The sequence below is a fragment of the Anas platyrhynchos genome, chromosome 28 (assembly GCF_047663525.1).
Source record: "Anas platyrhynchos isolate ZD024472 breed Pekin duck chromosome 28, IASCAAS_PekinDuck_T2T, whole genome shotgun sequence".
Taxonomy (NCBI): Eukaryota; Metazoa; Chordata; class Aves; order Anseriformes; family Anatidae; genus Anas; species Anas platyrhynchos.
Window position 1 is genome coordinate 4,892,970 of NC_092614.1, and position 20,572 is coordinate 4,913,541.

Genomic DNA, 20,572 nt, shown 5'->3' on the forward strand with positions numbered 1-20,572 from the left:
CCAGCCCGCCCGCCATCGGGCCCTGCCGCGCCCGGCGGGAGGCGGACAGCAGCAGAGCGGGGCCAAGCTCGGGCCGCTCCTGCCCGCACCACAAGTCGGGCCCTCGCCGGGGCAGCGCCCACCGCTCCGCCCGCCCACGCCCGGCCCACACCGCCCCCCGCGGGGCCGCGGCCCCTTCGGCGGAGGAGGAGGCGGCCGCGGGGCGGGGCGCGGGGCAGCTCGGCGGGCAGCGGAGGAGCGCGGCGCCCCGGCAGCCGGAGGCAGGGAGGGAGCCTTCTGGCCCTGCCCTCCCGGCGCTGCCCCGGCCTCGAGCCCCGCGCAGCCCCGCGTAGCCCCGCGTAGCCCGGCAGATATGTCCCGGCCTTCGGCTCAGCCATGCTGTCGGCCCGCAGCATCGCTTCTCAGGTGCCGCCACACACCCCAGTGTCGTGCAAGTTCGACATGGTGCCAGTGATGCCATGATGTCCCTGATGCTAAGTGCAAAGGAGGGAGATGTGATTTAAACCAGTGTAGATTCCAGGGGGAAACCAGTACTACAGGGGTTTCTCACGGAATGTGGATGAAAGTGTCAATTCACACACCTGTTATCTGGAGGAAGACCTTAAAGAGTGAGATGCCTCTAAATACCTGTCTAGCTGCAGTAGAGGAAAAAAAGCTTTTCCCTTCCCTTCCCTTCCCTTCCCTTCCCTTCCCTTCCCTTCCCTTCCCTTCCCTTCCCTTCCCTTCCCTTCCCTCATCAGGTGGATCCCATCTGGCCCCATGGACTTGTGACAGTCCAGGTAGAGCAGCAGGTCTCTAATTTTTTCCACCTGAACTGTAGGGGGGTTTCTTTTACTCCCCATCGCAGACTTCCAGATCAGAAGGCTGAATACCCTGAGGATACATGGTCTGGCTAGTAAAGACAGATGTAAAGAAGGCATTAAGAACATGAGCTTTTTCCTTGTCCTTGGTAGTCATGTTCCCTGTCTCCAGTAAAGAATGGAGATTCTCCTTGGCCCTCATCCTGCTGTTAATATACTTACTAAAAAAAAAAAAAAAAAAAAAAAAAAAAAAAAAAAAAAAAAAGTTATATTTAACCACAGTTGCCAGGTAGAGCTTGTATTGGACTTTGGCCTTCCTGATTTTTGATTTTTTCTCTGCGTATGCTGCCAACTTCCTTGTACTCTCTGTGAGTTGCCTGCCCCTTCTTCACAGAATCACAGAATTTCTAGGTTGGAAGAGACCTCAAGATCATCGAGTCCAACCTCTGACCTAACGCTAACAGTCCCCACTAAACCATACCCCTAAGCTCCACATCTAAACGTCTTTTAAAGACTTCCAGGGATGGTGACTCCACCACTTCCATGGGCAGCCTGTTCCAATGTCTAACAACCCTTTCAGTAAAGAAGTTCTTCCTAAGATCCAACCTAAAACTCCCCTGGCGCAACTTAACCCATTCCCCCTCGTCCTGTCACCAGGCACGTGGGAGAACAGGCCAACCCCCACCTCACTACAGCCTCCTTTAAGGTATCTGTAGAGAGCAATAAGGTCACCCCTGAGCCTCCTCTTCTCCAGGATGAACAATCCCAGCTCCCTCAGCCGCTCCTCGTAGGACTTGTTCTCCAGGCCCCTCACCAGCTTCGTTGCCCTTCTCTGGACTCGCTCAAACACCTCGATGTCCATCTTGTAGTGAGGGGCCCAATGTCTCTTTTTCTCCCAGGCACTCAGCAAAAGTTCCCTGTACAGCCACGCCAGTCTTCTTCCCCACTTGTTCATCTGTCATCCCAGTGTCTTTCTCTGACACATGGCAGGGAGTTGCTTCACCAGTCCAACTCCTGCTCACACTCCCTGATGGTGCATAGATTAAGGACTTTCTCCTGAAGCTCTGCCACCAGGATGATCAGATTCCCCACCTCCTCGTACCTCAAGCAGGCAATATCTCTGTCACCCTCCATTGGCAGCATCAGGCTCAGGCACTCCCTGTAGCCAAAGACCTGAAAAGCCGCATCTTTGGGCAGGCACTCGGTCTGAGTTGCCAGTCTTTTTGATGAGTGCATTGCCAAGCGCTTGCCGCCTGGTGGTGACCATGGCTGGGTTTGCTGTCTGGGAGGTAGCTGGTAGGTGAGCTGGTGGCCTGAGTGGGGAGGGATACTTCGCCCTCCTTGGTCACCCTGCTGTGCAAACTGATTCACCATGCCCTGTTTGCCTGCCTTGGTCGCCAGGCTGATGGTTGCTCATGCTCCCCAGGGGCTCCCTTTGTACCACACGGGGTTCTTCTGGCTCCGATTAAGCCTCATCAGCCACCCTCACGAGGGCTGACGGGTCCTGCCTGGCTGCCCTGAGAGGACTCCTGCAGAAAACTGAGTGGCCTCCATGCAGAAAAATGCCTGTCTGCTGTGATCCATGGCTCTTCTGCAGATCACGACTGCCTCGGAACCGATTACCGGGCGAGACACATGATAAATCATCTCTAACTCACTCAGCCTCATTGACCTCCTGGGAAACTAGTGCTTCCTCCACAGCAAACAAATTCAGCAGTTCATCTCTTCTGCACAAGAAAATAGTCCCATTTAGGATCAGAGGGAAAAGCTGTCAGGTGTTTAACCATGGAATCAGAACCATGGAGACCGACACCTCCTTGCTGCAACCTTCTCTCAGATAGCTGCAGAGAATGATCAGGTCTCCCCTCAGCCTACTTTTCTCTACACTAAAAAAAAACAGTTCCCTCATCTGCAGGTGAGAACGCTTGCTTTCTAGTCCCCTCACCAGCTTTGTTGCTCTTTGCACATACACAAGCAACTCAATATCCTTCTGTGGTCGTTTTACTTGGGTGGACAGCCGAGTTCCACCACAGCCGCTCTCTCACTCCCCCTCCTCAAAGAAAAAGGGGGAGAAAAAACAACACAAAGGCCTCAAGATTTGACATAAGGATGATATAAGTAAAGGGAAAAGGAAAATGGAAAAAAAAAAAAAAAAGTTACTCTAGTTACAATCAACAAGCAGTGTTCAGCCACATCCTGGGAAGCAGGGCCTCAATACACATAGTGGTTGTTTGGGAGAACACAGCCTTCCACAATGGGAGCCCCCACCTCTCCTTCACCTTTCCCACATTTATTGCTCAGAGTGACATCATATGGCATGGAATAGACCTTTGGTCGGTTTAGGTCAGATGCCCCAGTGATGTCCCCTCCCCATCACTTACACACCCCCAGCCTGATGGCTCTTGGGGGGTTGGAGGGAGTCCTGATGCTGTGCCAGTAGTGGGCAGCAATAGACAAAACACTGCTGTGACACCAGTGCTCTTCTACCTCCAAGGGTAGAGCACAGCACTGTATGGGCTGCTGCAGGGAGAGTTAGCATGCCAGCCAGACCCAGCACACCTCCTTGTAGTGAGGGGACCAAAATGAACCCAATGTCAGAGATGTGTTGTCACCAGAGCCACATACCAAAGGACCATTACTTCCCAACTCCTGATGGCCTCACTGTTTCTGATGAGATTGGCCTTTACGGTAACAGGGGCACACCACTGGCTCGTGTTCAGCTGGCTGTCAAACAAAAAGCAATGCGCTCTTGCAGGTACTCTTTGGCCAAGACACTTTCCATTCACTCTTCCACAAGCCTGAACGGGATTGTTACATCCATCAATCCCATAGAACGGGGTTGTTGGCACCCAAGAGCAGCACTAGGCACTTCCTCTCATGAGGAAGCCTGTGCAGCCCTTCTTGCTGCACTCCAGCTGACCTGGCCTTTTGCCCCTGACACTGCTGTTGATCCCAAGTGTCCTGACAGGCAAAGTGGGAAAGGGCTGAGCTGAAGGCAATTCTCTGCCCTCTTCCGCAGCACAATATGGTTTTGCTTCTCCTCCTGGTTCTCGGTGGCAGCAATACATGTAGAAAAGGGAAGGGACCCTGGGAGCAGGTTTGTGTTAAAGCTCAGCTGGGTTTCCTGTCCCTGTGGGAACTGCACAGAAGTAGTGAGCAGAGTCCTTGGGTACTAAGGCATGCAGGGACAGAAAAGACTTGGACAGGGAATTGTCCCGGGAGACACTGGCTCGGCCCTCCACTGCTTTGCCATATTTTTTTATTCCACCCTGAGAGTTGATGTAGGACACCCACTCTAGACTGCCACCGGGTGCCTGACGGTACCACAAGACATAATAACTTCCAAAGGTGAATCCAGATCCCTGGCAGGAGAGATGCACGGAGTCTCCAGGTGCTCGCAGACCTCCGCCAGACACCATCAACCTCCACTGTGCCCACACGCCTGTATGAGAGCACACGGAGTGAGGCAGTGAGAACACAGAAAGAAGAGGATGCTAACCAGAAGGCCCACCAACCCCAGACCAGCACAGCCTCAGCCGCTAACCCCTTTATTCTTGAGAAAGCCACTCACCAGGTGCACTGGCCCGACTGCCCTGCTCGGGACTCAGACGGGGCTGCTCCCAAAGCCTCCTCGACCCCGACAGCCTCCCTCTCCCGCACACACCGGACACGACCCCGGCCCCGGCCGCGCTGCCCTCCCCGCCCGCCGCTCACCTGCCGGCCCCAAGGCCAAGGCCAAGGCCAGCAGCCGCGGCCCCAGCCCGCCCGCCATCGGGCCCTGCCGCGCCCGGCGGGAGGCGGACAGCAGCAGAGCGGGGCCAAGCTCGGGCCGCTCCTGCCCGCACCACAAGTCGGGCCCTCGCCGGGGCAGCGCCCACCGCTCCGCCCGCCCACGCCCGGCCCACACCGCCCCCCGCGGGGCCGCGGCCCCTTCGGCGGAGGAGGAGGCGGCCGCGGGGCGGGGCGCGGGGCAGCTCGGCCTGCAGCGGAAGAATCGATCAACTGGCGAGACACATGATAAATCACCTCTAACTCACTCAGCCTCATTGACCTCCCGGGAAACTAGTGCTTCTTCCACAGCAAATAAATTCAGCAGTTCATCTCTTCTGCACAAGAAAATAGTCCCATTTAGGATCAGAGGGAAAAGCTGTCAGGTGTTTAACCATGGAATCATAGAAACATGGAGAACGACACCTCCTTGCTGTAACCTTCTCTCAGGTAGCTGCAGAGAATGATCAGGTCTCCCCTCAGCCTGCCTTTCTCTACACGAAAAAAAAAAGTTCCCTCAGCTGCTGATGAGAACACTTGCTTTCTAGTCCCCTCACCAGCTTTGTTGCTCTTTGCACATACACAAGCAACTCAATATCCTTCTGTGGTCGTTTTACTTGGGTGGACAGCCGAGTTCCACCACAGCCGCTCTCCCACTCCCCCTCCTCAAAGAAAAAGGGGGAGAAAAACCAATACAAAGGCCTCAAGATTTGACATAAGGATGATTTAATTAAAGGCAAAATTAAGAAGGGCAAAAAAAAAAAGGCAAAGGCTGCACATAAGCACAGAGAGAGAAAAGCAGTTACTTTCTACTTCCCATCAACGAGCAACATTCAGCCACATCCTGGGAAGCAGGGCCTCAATACACATAGTGGTTGTTTGGGAGAACACAGAATCACAGAATTTCTAGGTTGGAAGAGACCTCAAGATCATCGAGTCCAACCTCTAACCTAACACTAACAGTCCCCACTAAACCATATCCCTAAGCTCTACATCTAAACGTCTTTTAAAGACTTCCAGGGGTGGTGACTCCACCACCTCCCTGGGCAGCCTGTTCCAGTGCCTCTCCTTCACCTTTCCCACATTTATTGCTCAGAGTGACATCATATGGCATGGAATAGACCTTTGGTCGGTTTAGGTCAGCTGCCCCAGTGATGTCCCCTCCCCATTACTTACACACCCCCAGTCTGCTGGCTCTTGGGGGGTTGCAGGAGGTCCTGATGCTGTGCCAGTAGTGGGCAACAATAAATGAAACACTGCTGTGACACCAGTGACCTTCTACCTACAAGTGCAGGGCACAGCACTGTATGGGCTGCTGCAGGGAGAGTTAGCATGCCAGCCAGACCCAGCACACCTCTTTGTAGTGAGGGGACCAAAACGAACACAATATCAGAGATGTGTTGTCACCAGAGCCACATACCAAAGGACCATTACTTCCCAACTCCTGATGGCCTCACTGTTTCTGATGAGATTGGCCTTCTTGACCTCAGTGGCACACCACTGGCTCATGTTCATCTGGCTGTCAAACAAAACCCTCAGGACCTCTTTGGCCAAGACACTTTCCATTCACTCTTCCACAAGCCTGAACGGGATTGTTACATCCATCAATCCCACAGAACGGGGATGTTAGGACCCAAGAGTAGCACTAGGCACTTCCTTTCATGAGGAAGCCTGTGCAGCCCTTCTTGCTGCACTCCAGCTGACCTGGCCTTTTGCCCCTGAGAAAGCTGTTGATCCCAAGTGTCCTGACAGGCAAAGTGGGAAAGGGCTGAGCTGAAGGCAGTTCTTTGCCCTCTTCAGCATGTGAATATGGTTCTGCTGCTCGTCCTGGTTCTCTGTGGCAGCAATACATGTAAAAAAGGGAAGGGACCCTGGGAGCAGGTTTGTGTTAAAACTCAGCTGGGTTTCCTGTCCCTGTGCGAACTGCACAGAAGTAGTGGGCTGAGTCCTGGGGTACCAGGGAGCTCAGGGACAGAGAAGACTTGGACTGGGAATTGTCCCGGGAGACACTGGCTCGGCCCTTCACTGCTTTGCCATATTCTACAGTGCTACCACCAGAGCTAATGAAGGACACCCACTCAAGACTTCCACCGGGTGCCTGACGGTACCAATAGACACGATAATCTTCAAAGCTGAATCCGGATCCCTGGCAGGAGAGAGGCACGGAGTCTCCAGGTGCTCGCAGACCTCCACCAGACTCCACCAGACTCAACTGAGTCCAAACACCTGAAGAAGGAGATCACAGTGAGCAGGGATGCGTGTGCCCACGGATGGAAGATCCTCTCCAGAAGCTACAGCAACTCCAGCCCAGCACAGACAGAAACGCCAACCTGCTTGCTCTACGCAAAGCTCCTGGCCAGGGGCACTGTCCTGACTGCCCTCCTCGGGGCTCCGAAGGGGCGGCTCCCAAAGCCTCCCCGACCGCGACAGCCTCCCTCTCCCGCACACACTGGACACGGCCCCGGCCCCGGCCCTGCTGTCCTCCCCGCCCGCCGCTCACCTGCCGGCCCCAAGGCCAAGGCCAAGGCCAGCAGCCGCGGCCCCAGCCCGCCCGCCATCGGGCCCTGCCGCGCCCGGCGGGAGGCGGACAGCAGCAGAGCGGGGCCAAGCTCGGGCTGCTCCTGCCCGCACCACAAGTCGGGCCCTCGCCGGGGCAGCGCCCACCGCTCCGCCCGCCCACGCCCGGCCCACACCGCCCCCCGCGGGGCCGCGGCCCCTTCGGCGGAGGAGGAGGCGGCCGCGGGGCGGGGTGCGGGGCAGCCTTGTGAGGGAGTGACTGACACGGGTGCTGTGCGAGGAGTAGTAACGTAAGAGTAAGTATCAGTAGAGATCCGCACTGGCAACTGTCTGCAACGGCCATTGGCTGCTCTATCTAGGAAGAGGTGTCTTTTGCTCCTTTAGTTGTGAACATGGTAGGGGAAGGAGAGGCGAACACCAAATCACCCCTTTATTGTCTTACAGCCATGTGTACACACAACCTTCCAGGGTAGTTGGTGTGTGGCTGTTCTTATCCATGGGGATTGCCACAAGGGTGAAGACAAAAGAGAGTTTTGCTTGGTTTATAAATATAAATCATGGTGCCACAGGGGGCTTGGACCTGGTTTGTTGTGAGTCAACATGGAAAGTCACATTCTCCCAGTGCCACAATACAGTCTGTCTCACGCTTGAGCCCCAGGCTGTCCTACCCTTCATGGGGGGCCTGTGGGGATTAGAAGGGCCCCAGCCCAGGCCCATACTACCTCATGGGAGGAAAGGGGAAAAGTGGGAGGTGGCAGGCACAGGGGACACCCTCTTCCCTGATGTCGTGATCTAAAGGGTTACTTGAGCTGCGAGTGTATAGAAATAGGTCAATACAGAAAATCAATCTCAGAAAATATTGACACCCAGAAAATGGCCCAGAAGTGGGGCTAAATAAATAACGAAGTCTCACTTTGAAGTTCCATGACATGGAGTTTGGAGTCAGTCAAGTATCCCCAGTTAGGGTTTGATTTCTTTAGGAAATCTTGTAGGAGAAATACAAGTTTGCGTAGCATGGGAATTTGTTAGATAGAGAAGCTCCATTTTGGTTAGAAAATGAGTCATCCTTACCTCACAGAGATATAAAAGATTGTAGGAAACCACCTCTTAGAACAGCCAGTAGGTGCTTCTAACTTCTATTTTTCATCTGAGACAACCTACAGATGATGATTACTTTCTCAGAAGATGACAAATTACTTTCTCAGACTCTCAGACTTTTTTATTTCCTTTCAGGTAAAATACACAATAGCAGTTGCCATTTCCTAACTTCTCAGGATGTCTTCTCCTTTTTCCACACAATTTTCACTTTTTCAGATAAGTTGTTTTTACAGTTCCTTGGTTTTGCGCTTATTGATGGTATCTTCAGGATGTCTCTAGTTTACAGGTATGCAGCTGCACTACAAAGAGGCCAGCTGCACTTTTAAGGATGTTGCTTGTTCACTGACCTGATAGTTCTCAGGCAGATGTGCATTTTCTTTTGTCAGTATTTTAGCAAACATTTTCTAACGGTATTTTTCCCATTGGGGATAGGTCACTTTTACAGCTGCTCCACATGAAAGAAGCTGGGAGGGTTTTCTTCCCAAGCACAGCAGGAGAGATGGGGCAAGAGCAGTTTCTTGTTGCCACGGGTAATGCTGAGTCCTACCTGAGCTCAGGACTGACCAAATCAAATTGCCTTTGGGTCCCCAGTGCTAACAGACACCAAGCAGAACCTACCCATCTTCATGTTCATTTTCATCTTCATCTCCATCTCCATGTTCGTCTTCATCTCATCTATTGCCATCTCCTGGATCTCAGGAGTGGGGACACCTTTTATTAACATATAGATCCTCTCATTTTGTATGCACACACCAAAAAAAAAAAACAAACAAAGAAATAAACCCAATGGTTTCTATTGTTTGATTGAGCATTTCTTAGTTTTACTGTGCTTTCTTAAGATTTTCTCTGTGTTTTTACTTTGCAAAAAGCTGACTTCATACTGGCTGGGTGGTGGGAGGATCATCATCTGATCATCTGTAGAACAGGGAAGGATACTCAGCTCAGTGATCAGACATTAGGGTTTTGCCTGCTCTTTGGCAGCTCTGCAAATAGGTGGAGGATGAAGGCCTGTGGACCATCAGATAGCTGTGGCAAAAGCTGGGAACAAAGCAGAGCCACAGAGACTCTGGTTCTGACCAAAGCTGGATCAGGACCTCTGCCAAAATACTGCTATACTTGTTTGACTGTATGCTGGGGTGTGAGCAGGTGATGTTGATGTGCGGGGAGATGTGCTAGTAGTCTTAGGCTCTGCCTGCAGCCACTGCTGAGAAAGGAGGAGGACAAGCCAAAGATCACTAGTGATCATGATCACTCAGCTCTGATGGCTCTTTTCCCAGAAAGAAAAAAAAAAAAAAAAAAAAGAGAAACATTGTTGGTGAGACAGAGCCAAGCCAGAATGTATGGAGGATTGTACCCTGCTGTACATGGGCTCTGTCTTCAGCCTCAGCTGAAAAGAAAAGAGAATAAAACTCAGAAAATTACTTGCTCACTCAGCAGGAAAGGGGAGAAGAAGACAGTTCGCAGATGAACATTTTTTTTGGACCATTACCCTGGAGTGACTAACTCAAGTTATATGCCTGGTAATTCCAATGAACACTGGTGTCTTAATTTCCCTATTCATAATTAATTACTCTGAATGCACAAGGAGTCTGTTAGTGGTAATATAAACCTGGGGTGAAGATCTTGATGAATGTCATTGGCATGAAACAAAAACAAAACAAACAAAAAAAAACAGTGGGTGGGAGCTGCTGATGTGTTTGAACAAGGGAGCTCAGCTTGGATGAGACACCCACTAAGCTGAGCATCCCTCTGGTGCACAGGGAGATCATTTTACCCTCGTCACCATGTGATCCCTATGCTGTGAAATTCCTCACAGGGAGGAGTGACAGCTGCACTTTGCTTTCAGGAGAACCAGCCTGACATGGGCTGGATGGGAATCTGTCTCCTCTGCGATGCATTTCTGAGACAATGCTAGCAGGCCTTTATAGACAGGTGTGAGGAGATGAGCCTGACTCCAGCATTGACTCCCAGGAGGACTGGGCAGTGTCCAGGGGTGGAAATCCCTGACTGACAGTCAATATCAGGAGCATCACAGCAGTCTGCTTCTCCTATACATCCCAAGGCACGAGACAGAGGGGACTGGAAGAGATCTCTGATAGTCTTAAAAGATCTATGAGGTTTCCAGTGTCCTCCCTTCAGGCACATCTGTCGGCCATGGCAGAGTTAACATTGAACATACCATTAATATGATATGGTTGAATGTTCACAGAAGGCAAAAATAACTCAACATTCTCACCAAGAGGAGCACAGAGGCTCAGAGGAAGAGGCACAGGACTTGGGAGACACCCTGTAGCAGTGGGAAAAAGGCTAGGAAAGGAGAGGGGTACCCACAGAGTGAAAAGAGATTTACCAAAGCTAAAGGTGAAAAAAGGACAAAGGGGGATCAAAGTGGCCATGAAGCAGCTGAGACTGGGTCTGAAAAAGGAGAGAAGGAGTTTGGTCGAGGTGGTGTTAATGTGTTGTTTGTATTCACGGAAGAGCTTTGCAAAAGTGGCTTCTGGTATGGAAAATAAGCCTTCAGGGATCGTGAGGCAAAGAAGCAAAACATTCCAGTCAGAGTCTCCTCGAGGTCTATGTTGTCATCTGTTGGCAGGAACCTGACACGGCCTGGAAGGCTTGGCATGGACAGTGACAGTCTGAAGGGCCTGCAGGGTTGTTCCTGCAGTCTGCAGGGCTGTTCCTTCAGGTGTCCCTGAGAGCCAGAGCCTTCAGGTGTCCCAAGAGGTCTTTGGAGCCAGACACAGTGCAGTAGCCAGGGCAGGCAAGGAACAGGGGAGGTGGTAGAGGAGATACAGACATTGAGGAAAGAGACTTGCAAGCATATGGCTGGGGCACATGGGTGAGCAAGGCTGGCTGTCGGGATGAGGACTTTCTCCATTAATGTGAACACAGAGGGAGGGAGGGAGGGAGGGAGGGAGGGAAGGAGGGAGGGAGGGAGGGAGGGAAGGAAGGAAGGAAGGAAGGAAGGAAGGAAGGGAGGGAGGGAGGGAGGGAGGGAGGGTTTGGGAGTGCCCTGAAGATTAACTCTGACCCCTGTGTATAATTTCCATCCTCTGTTGATTTGCAGATTTCTGCAAGGTTGTAACAGGAGAGAAACCAAGACAATAAGGGACAAAACAAGAAAAGCCAAAGCTCATCTAGAATTGACACTGGTCACTGTGGTGTCAGACAACAAAAAGTCTTTTATAAATACGTCAACAGCAAGGAAGGTCAAAATAAAACATTGAATGGATACCTGATGAAGATTGTCATCTTACAAGTAAGAATGAGGAAAAGGTGGAGACATTGAATGCCTTTTCTTTGTTTGCCTCAGTTTTTAATATTAATGGTAGAGCTTGGGGTGCCTAGTCCTCTGAGTTAGAGGATGATGACTGGGGGAGCAGTGACTTTCCCTTTGTGGTCACTGAAATTGTAAGGGACCAGCTGTATCAGTTGAATGTTCATTATTCCACGGGACCTGATGGGAATCACCCCAGAGTACTGAGGGAGTTAGCAGTTACTATAGATGGAACCCTCTCAACAGTTTAGCAAAGGTTTTGGGAATCTGGGGAGGTCCCTTATGAACGGAAGCTAGACAAAGTTATACCAATCTATGAGAAGTGCAGGAGAGAAGACCCAGAAAACTACAGATCTATTAGTCTAACCTCACTACCTGGAAAAATTGCTGAGAAGATTATCCTGAGGGCTATGGAAAGAAATTTCAAGAACAAAGCTATTATCAGACGTAGTCAACAAGGGTTCATGAAGGCAAAGTCATGCCTTAGTAATCTGATATCCTTCTACAATAAGATCATCCACTTAGTGAATGAAAGGAAGGCAATGGGAGTTATCTTTTCATATTTCAGTAAGGCTTTTGATACCATCCCTCACAATGTCTTTCTGGATAGATTGTCCAACTGTGAAATGAACAGGTTTATGCAATGCTGGGTGAAGAACTGGCTCAATGGCAGGGCTGAAAGGGTTATAGTGAATGGGGCTAGATCTGGCTGGCAGCCAGTCACTAGAAGTGTTACAAACACAGAATCATAGAATGACTGGGGTTGGAAGAGACCTTAAATATCACCTAGCACCAACCTCCACTAGACCAGTTTGCCCAAAGTCCCATCCAGCCTGGCTTTAAACATTTCCAGGGATGGGGCACCCACAACTTCTCTGGGCAACTTGTTCCAGTGCCTCAGCACCCTCAGTGTACAAAATTTCTTCCTAATATCTAATCAAAATCTACCCTCTTTCAGTGTCCTATCACTACACTCCCTGACAAAGGGTCCTGCCCCAGCCTTCCTATAGGCACACTTTAGTTACTGGAGGGCTGCTAGAAGGTCTCCCCTGAGCCTTCTCTTTCCCAGGCTGAACAACCCCAACTCCCTCAGCCTGTCTTCATAGGAGAGGTGCTCCAGCTCTCTGATCATCTTTGTGGCCTTCATCTGGACTCATTCTAATAGGTCCATAGCCTTCTTGTGCTGGGGACCCCAGAGCTGACACTGCTCCAAGTGGGATCTCATAAGAGCAGAGTAGAAGGAGAGAATCACCTCCTTCTACCTGCTGGCCACGCTTCTTTTGATGCAGCCCGGGATACAGTTGGCTTTCTGGGCTGGAAGTGCACATTGCTGGCTCATGTTGAGCTTCTTGTCAACCAACACACCCTCAGGTACTTCTCCTCAGGGCTGCTCTCAATCCATTCTCCACTCAGCCCATATTTGTGTTTGGGATTGCCCTGGCCCATGAGCAGGACCTTGCACTTGGCATGAAGAAAATGGGGATTATGTTTCCCCTTTTTCAGTCAGTGGGAACTTCATTGGAAGTCTAGCCCCTAGTCTTCTTTTATCACAGATGTAGTCACAGAAACCTTTCTTCTTGTCCTCGATGTTCCTGGCCAATTTTAATTCTAAGACTACTTCAGTTTTCCTAGCCTGTATGCTCAGACAATTTCTGTGTATTCCTCCCAGGTTACCTGTCCTTTCTTCAACCCTCTGTAGGCCTCCTTTTTTTTTTTTTTTTTTTTTTTCTGTTTGAGTTTGGCCAGGAGCTCCTGCTTCATCTATGCTGACCTCCTGGCATTTTTGCCTGACATCATCAGTCTTGGGATGCATCACTCTTGAACTGGGAGGAGGTGATCCTTGAATATTAACTGGTTTTCCAGGGCCCCTATTCTTAAGGACTCAATTGTAGGGGCAGTTTTGTTCAATATTTTAGTATGCGATCTGGAGGCAGGAGCGGAATGCATGCTTAGCAAGTTCATTGATGATATTAACACTGAGACATCCTCTCTGGAGGGAGGCCTTGCAAAGAGATCTTTATTGATTTAAGCACTGAGCCATCATCATCAGCATGAAATTTGACAAGAGCAAATGCTGGGTTCTGCACATGACATGGAGTAATTCCAGATGCAAGTACAGACTGACAGATGAGAGTCTTGAGAGTAGCCCTGCAGAAAGGTGTCTGGGAGTGCTGGTTGAGAGCAGGCTTAATATGAGTCAGCAGTGTGCCCTGGCATCCAAGAAGGTAAAATATTATTTTTTGGGTGCATCAAATACCACTTAGCCAGTCAGTCAAAAGAGGTGACTCTCCCACTATATTTATCATTGGTGTAGTCTCATCTGTAATAGTGTGTGCACTTCTGGGAACCACAACATAAAAACGATATTAAGATACTTGAAGGTGTCCAGAGGAGAGCAATAAAACTGATAAACAGGCTGGAAGGCATGTCCAATGGGGAGAGGCTGAGGACACTTGGGTAATCTCGTACAGAGGAAAGGAGGCTAAGAGGCAACCTCATTGCTCTCTTACAGCTTCCTTGGGAGGGGAAATGGAGAGGAACGTCTCTTCTCCCTGGCAACCAATGAATGTTACATGAATGGTATAAAGCTGCACCAGGGGATGTTCAAACCAAATACTAGGAAAAAAGTCTTTACTGTGAATCTTCAGCAATGCTAAGTCCTGACATTCACTTTTCAGCACATCCAGGGAGATACCACTGTGAAGGAAGGGAGAAGGATTAGCCTAATGTGCAATCAGTATCTGATGGATGATGGGGAGGAGGAAAAAAAAAAAAAAGAAAAAAAAAAAAAGAACAACATTTATAATGTAATTTTGGAATGAGTTAGCATTGCCCCCATCTTCAAGCACATTTATTATCTGGTCTTCCTGTTGTCCTTTTCTCACAAAATGCAGAACCCTCTTTCACATGGGTAATTCTCAAGCATGAGAACAGTATAAAATACATCTTTCTGCTGACACCCAAACCACAACTTTCTTGATCCATCCAGCAGTGGGACTGGGGCTAGCCACATACCTTCCTGTTACCACAGGCAAAGGCTATCTCTTTCAATTGCCTCCTTCTTGCATCCCTCCTATTTGCTCCACCTTGTCCCTCCTTGAGACACATCCTTCCCCTGTTCCCCTTAGCCCAAAGATGGAACTTTGTGTGTCACGTTGGAAGGCCTCATTTCAAACACTTAAATATTTCCTTCCATTGTGAGCAAAATCCAACTAAGGTCACATTTAAGTCACCATGGCTCGTTATGTTGGCTTCCACCAGAGCTGCTCTCAAGGGACAGTTCACTGTGCCACCAAACAGACAGCATGTAAAGAGTACTGTGTGCAGATGGACAAACAAGTCTTGAGGTTTGGGATGACCAGCAGTTTTGTGATGGGCAGAGAATCTAGCACAGATGCAGGGACACAGAAACATCTCTAGACATTCACTGGTGATGCTCCAGAGCAGAAGGATGGTATGAAAAGGAGTGAGATACCTCTCTGCAGTGAACAGAAAGTCTTCCCCAGTCTCCAGCTGATGAAGGCTTTTCACTTGCTGAGGGTTTAGCTGATGCCTAGATGTAGGGCTGAGAAAGGAGTTTCCCTCCCTAGGCTGTTTTGCCTGGCAGGTAAAACCACAAGAGCAATCATATCTCTCAAGAAGAGCCCCATTCCCCAACAGCGGTCGTCAGTGTAGGCAGTGGGAAGCAGGTTAGTAGATGTGTCTTAATACTGACTCCCAGTCCCAGGTAGTTTCATGAGCTCATGTAGCAGCTCTCAACAGCTCTTTTCTGGCCTTATTGATTCCTTCCCCATGACCCTGGACATAGACACAGCTGCAAAAGATAATACAGCATGTTCTTAATAGTACTTGTCCCTGTTACACAGGCCATGGAGGGAGATAGCCAGCCCCATGACAAGCCCCATGTGTCCTTGCTAGGCAGGCTCAACTCAGAGCTCCATGTGAACACTAGTGAGAGGGAGCTGCTCTTCACAGCACCTGCACCTTCCTGTATAAAGCTGCAAGCTGAAGGCACCAGTGTGGGCTCAGTGCACACAGGTAGACAGCGCTGTCCTGGAGCTTGGCATCTTGCACGTGGAGAAGCACCTGGGAGTTCTCCATGGAGAGCACAGAGGAGAACCCTCACGAAACTTGTACGTGCTCACCAACAACAAGAACTGAGGGGACTGATTCAGGTGCTGCTGATACCAGATGATGGAGAAAGTAGAGAAGCTGGTGGAGAAATTGCAGTGCAGAGTTGCATTGTGTCCCACCTGAATGGTGGTTTCTTCTGGAAACTGCAGCATGGTGTCCTTCTGTGCATGACCTGCAAAGCCAGAACAGCATTTCAGCACTGCTTGAAGGCCTATCTGTTCTCCCCCTCTCTCTCCCGTGTCTATCATTTCACCAACTTTCTCATTGTCTCCACTCTCCATCTCCTTTTTCACGGGCTGTAAAATGCTGAGCTAAATACACAGGAACTCTTCTATCTGCAGATGCTATTCAATTCCAACACCCAAGTCTGTCAGTTTACCTGCTTTTTAGCAGTATCTCACCAGGCTTTGAGTCTATCTGTTCTCTCTGTCCCTCAGCTCAAACTGTCCCTCAGTTTGTCTCTATGCCTGCAGCACAAGAGGTGAGCCATTCCTACCCTACCTCACTTCATCATTTCTTACTACAATGTTTACTCCGTAACTTCTCCTGATGTGGTATGTTCTTGCTTTTTCCTCGTGCAGCATCTCAGGTCTTGTATGGTTTTAGCCTTCTTTCCAAGTCTACAGAGGATTACATCCAACTCCACATATGCTGACATTATTTTGTCAAGGACATCTTAGGAGGGCACAAGCTCCTATCTACCATTCTGATCTGTTCCCTACCAAGAACCTCTCTTTCACCATCCATACCTATGAACAATGCATGTAAGAATGCTAGGCATCTGCAAAGAAAAATGCAGAAGCTTATTCATCCCTCTACATGCGTTGCTCCCATCTGCAGCCCCTGCTCTCCCTACAGAAAACACTTCTAGTTCTTCCAGGGAGAAAAGGAGTCCAATTTCTCCCCTCCAGAAATGATGGGATGCCATCTTGCCCCTATCTTGCCCTCCTGAATGTCACATCTCACCAAAGTCTGACAGTGCCATCAAGGCTGCCAGGAAAAGCAGGACCATGTCACGCTCTCGCCTTCACAGGGTGCCCACATAGTGCCTGGAAAGAGGGAGCTCAAGTTTGCAAGTTCACTTCCCCCTCTGCCAGCTCAAAGCAGCCTCTAAACCTCAGCACAGAGGGTGGAGCAAAGCTCTCCCCCTGCTACTCCTTGGGGCTCACCTCTGCCCCAGTAAGGCTCTCAAGAGAGAGATGGACTAGTGGCTAAAGCAGTCAGAAAGGAATCCAGTCAGTCTTTGCTGTGCTCCACGTTCCCCATTGCCAGGTGCAGGTTTTCCAGCACCATGAGTGTCACACTTGTGCAGTTAGCTCAGAGCTGCAGGCCTGTGAAGCCTAGGACATTTCACTTGGTCAGCGGTAAGGCAAAAGGACACCACCATGGCCACCGTGTGCTTCCCTCTTTTTGCCCCTTCTGGCAGGTGGGCAGCCCCAGCAAGGGGCAAGAATCCCCAGTGGCCTCCCCTTGCTATCCAGAACCCGTCCAGACACAGAGGCCTGCACCCACCTCTGCTGTCAATGGAGAAGAGATGCCTTCTGCTGCCCTTGTCCTCTTCTTCCCTAGGGGCGGTCTGGACGGACATATGACCATGCACAAACAAAGGCACCTAGACCCAGATGTCCAACATTCTCTGCCAGTCTGGTTATCCTTCACCTCTTCCCTGGGCAAGGGGGAAGGCTCTGCAAGGAAATGTCTCTATGGACAGTGCCAGCTGCAGAAAGCCCCTCCCCCAAGGAGAGCCACACTCTCATGCTGGCAGGGAAGGACACCCCACCAGAACCCTCTGCTCAGCAGTCAGCACCTCTGCACACACAGACGGGAGTGAATCCTGCACCAAGGGCAGACCTTCAACAGCGCTGGCTAGTGCAGCAAACTCCTCTACAACTTAGTCCTTTAGAAAGATCCAAGGTTCCAAAAGTTGTCATTAGAGTGAGTATCTAGTGAAGGTATTTGTTGTATTGCCAGGACGTAATCACAGTGCCACAGGTGCTGGATTAGGCCTTGGGATAAAGCCTGTACAACAAGCTCTTAAAACACAACTACATAGGATGAAGGAAACCAAACTTGACAGCTGTGATGCTCCCTCGGGCAGGTGCTGTTTAACTCCAGGCCCTGCAAGGGGACTTCCAAGCACCGGCAGCGACCCCACGCGGCCCGACTGTGGCTGTGCCCCCGCCTCGCCCTCGCCCCACCTGCCCGGCCCCACGCACTGCGGGGCACCCCTTGGACCCCCCAGCTCCGCAGGCCGTTGGCTGCCTTTGCTTCAAGGGCTCACTGCTGGCTCGTGTGTGGCGGGGTGCCTCCTGCACCCAAAACCCTTTCTTGAGTTTCTGCTTTCTTGGCAGCCAGCCCTGCATTAGTATAGGGGTGCTTCTTGACCAAGAGGAAAAGCCTTTTCTTTGCTCCTTTGCACCATCATGAGGCTCTGCTCTGACCCTTTCTCCAGCATGACCCCTTTTCTCTGAAGCCCACTTGTGACCCTATGCTGTCACCACCTGTGTGCCCTGGTAGGGGACCATGCACAAACTCACCAAGGGTGCCTTCCTTCTGACTGTTCATGGCCTTAATGAAAGGATTCAGCAGGACTGGATGTCTCTGGCATTGCCAGCTGCTACTCAGGCACAAGGTGCCCTCCATGCCAAAGCTGCTGGACAGGGCCCCTGGGAAGGGCTCCCAGGAACCACAAACCTGGTGCAGATGGGGAGGGAAGGAAGCTTTGTGTCTCTATGTCAGAAATCAACACCTGCTCATATGCAGTCCTCTCTCTGCCAGGTGTTAGCAACTTGAAAGAAGCAGCGAGAGCACGACTGTGTGGAGGTCTCTCTGGTGCTACGCACACAGCTCATGCAGTCAGGTGTGCCCCTCCACTCTCTTGACATCGCTGGGTGTTACGTCCTGACCCCTCACACCCAGATGGGTCAGTCCTACACCTGACCCCCATCCTCGGACCCAGAAGAACCGAAGGGCCTCAGTGGGGACGGGTCTGGACTGGCGGGGGAACCCCCGCGGCTGCGGGACGAGGTGGTCCTGGCGGGCGGAGCGGCAGCGCCCCCTGGGGGCTGTGCCCCTGCCTCGCCCCGCCACACACGCCCGGCCCCGCCCGCCACGGTTCCTGCACGGCCGCAGCCCCGGCTCCTCTCCCCGTGGCTCTCAGGGCGCAGTAATACACCGCCGCGTCCCGAAGACGGGGCCGGGCGAGCCACAGGGTGCTGGACCGGCGGTCTGCTGCCACCGAGAGCCGCCCTACCGGGTCCGTCACATCTCTGGACCCACTCTTAGCCAACACGAGGAATGCGGGTCCTTGGCCCGGGAACTGACGGTACCAGTAGATGTAGTCGTTTGACTGGATGTTGGGATGTGAGCAGGCGATGTTGATGCCGGTGCCCTCGGTGGTCTGTGCCCATGGCTCCTGCTGCACCTGGGCTCTGCCTGCAGCCACTGCCAAGACGGAAAGAAGGAAAAAACTCAGAAAATGGCTTTGCTTCCACCAAAAATGTCAGGAAAGGGGAAAGGGCAGAAGAAAACGGTTGATAGCCGATGCGAGCTTTTTCTCAGAAGAAAGCACGCAAAGGACATTTTTCTGGGAAGGGTTATTTAGGGACCAGGTCGGAGCAGGGCTGTTTGGAAGGAGAGTCCGAGCCAGGAGGAGAAGGGAAGCAGGCAGCAATGAGTGGGGGTGTGCCGAAAGGAGAGGAGGGAGGCAGGGAGCAAGGCAAGGTGGGAGGCAACGGCCGGCTGAGCTCGCTGGAGGCAGGCGGGATGGCTGCAGAGGGAGGCCAGAGGGGAGCGAGGTCCGTAAGAAGCCGGCGGGCCAGAAGCGAGGGCAGCCCCGTCCCGTCCCGTCCCGTCCCGTCCCCGGCGCCGGCAGCCCCGCGCACCCAGGAGCACCGCGGCCAGCGCCGCCAGCCCTGCGGCCCGGCCCTGCCGCATCCCGCCGCTCCGCCGCCCGCGCCGCGCTGCCCCCGCCAGCCCCGGCTCTGCTCCGCCCGCGGCGCCTCCTCCCCGCCGCCGCCGCCCGGCGCCGCCAGCTCCGCCCCGGGGCCGCTCGGGGGCTGGCCCGGGCTGCGAGTGCTGGGCGCCTGTGGGCGGGCAGGGCTTCGGCTGCTGCCCGCGGGGCTCTGCCCGTCCTGCAGCCCAGCCCGGGACGTGGAGGCGTGCGGGGAAAGGCTGAGGCAGCTCCTTCGGCACGGGAGAGGAGAAGGGAGAGGAGAGGGAGCGAAGAAAGCAGCTGCTCATCTTCAGCGTCGCCAGCAAGGGAGGCAGGTGGAGGGCAGCGGGCCGGGCTGAACTGGGCCTGGTAATGTGGTCCTGCCGAGCGCTAGTCCTTTGGCTGGCACTCCTGGGAGCTTCACTGGTATCAGAGCTGAGCACGTTTCTGGGAGACACACAGACAGGGTCATGCAGACCCCATTTGGGGAAGATGCAGCCAGGCCTGTAACCGCAGTAGCTGCTTTGGGAGACCCCAAACGCTCCTGCCTCATTTGCCTGGTTGCTGAGACCGGCTTCCAGTGCTCGAGGAGCTACAGGGGGACAGCCTGGTTCCAGTAGCTGACAGTACTGGCCAAGGGTGACCTCGGCCCCAGTCTGATTCCAGCACCTGGTGCCAAATCCACTCCTGCTGCTCCACCAGCAGCTGGCACTTTCTCCTTGCATCACTTGTGCACATGGGACAGAGCGAGATCACACAGAGGTAAGGAAAGATTCCAGAAGAGGACAGGACAGACGGTGCTCAGGTGTAGGGCCTGACCAGACAAGTGCATGGAGTGGCCCCCTTTCAACCCCTGCTCTGTCTGCCCTTGTGTGCTCCTCCCAGCTTCATGTGCCCTGCTGTCCCCTCATGGGTTTGTAGAGGTTTGTCCCTCACCCATCCCAGCCTGTGTCCTGGCCCACAGCTGTAGGAGGTGCAAGGCCCAGGCTGATCTCCCTGGCAGTGGCACCTGTGGCTTCTTGGTAGGTGTTGTGGTTCTGCTCG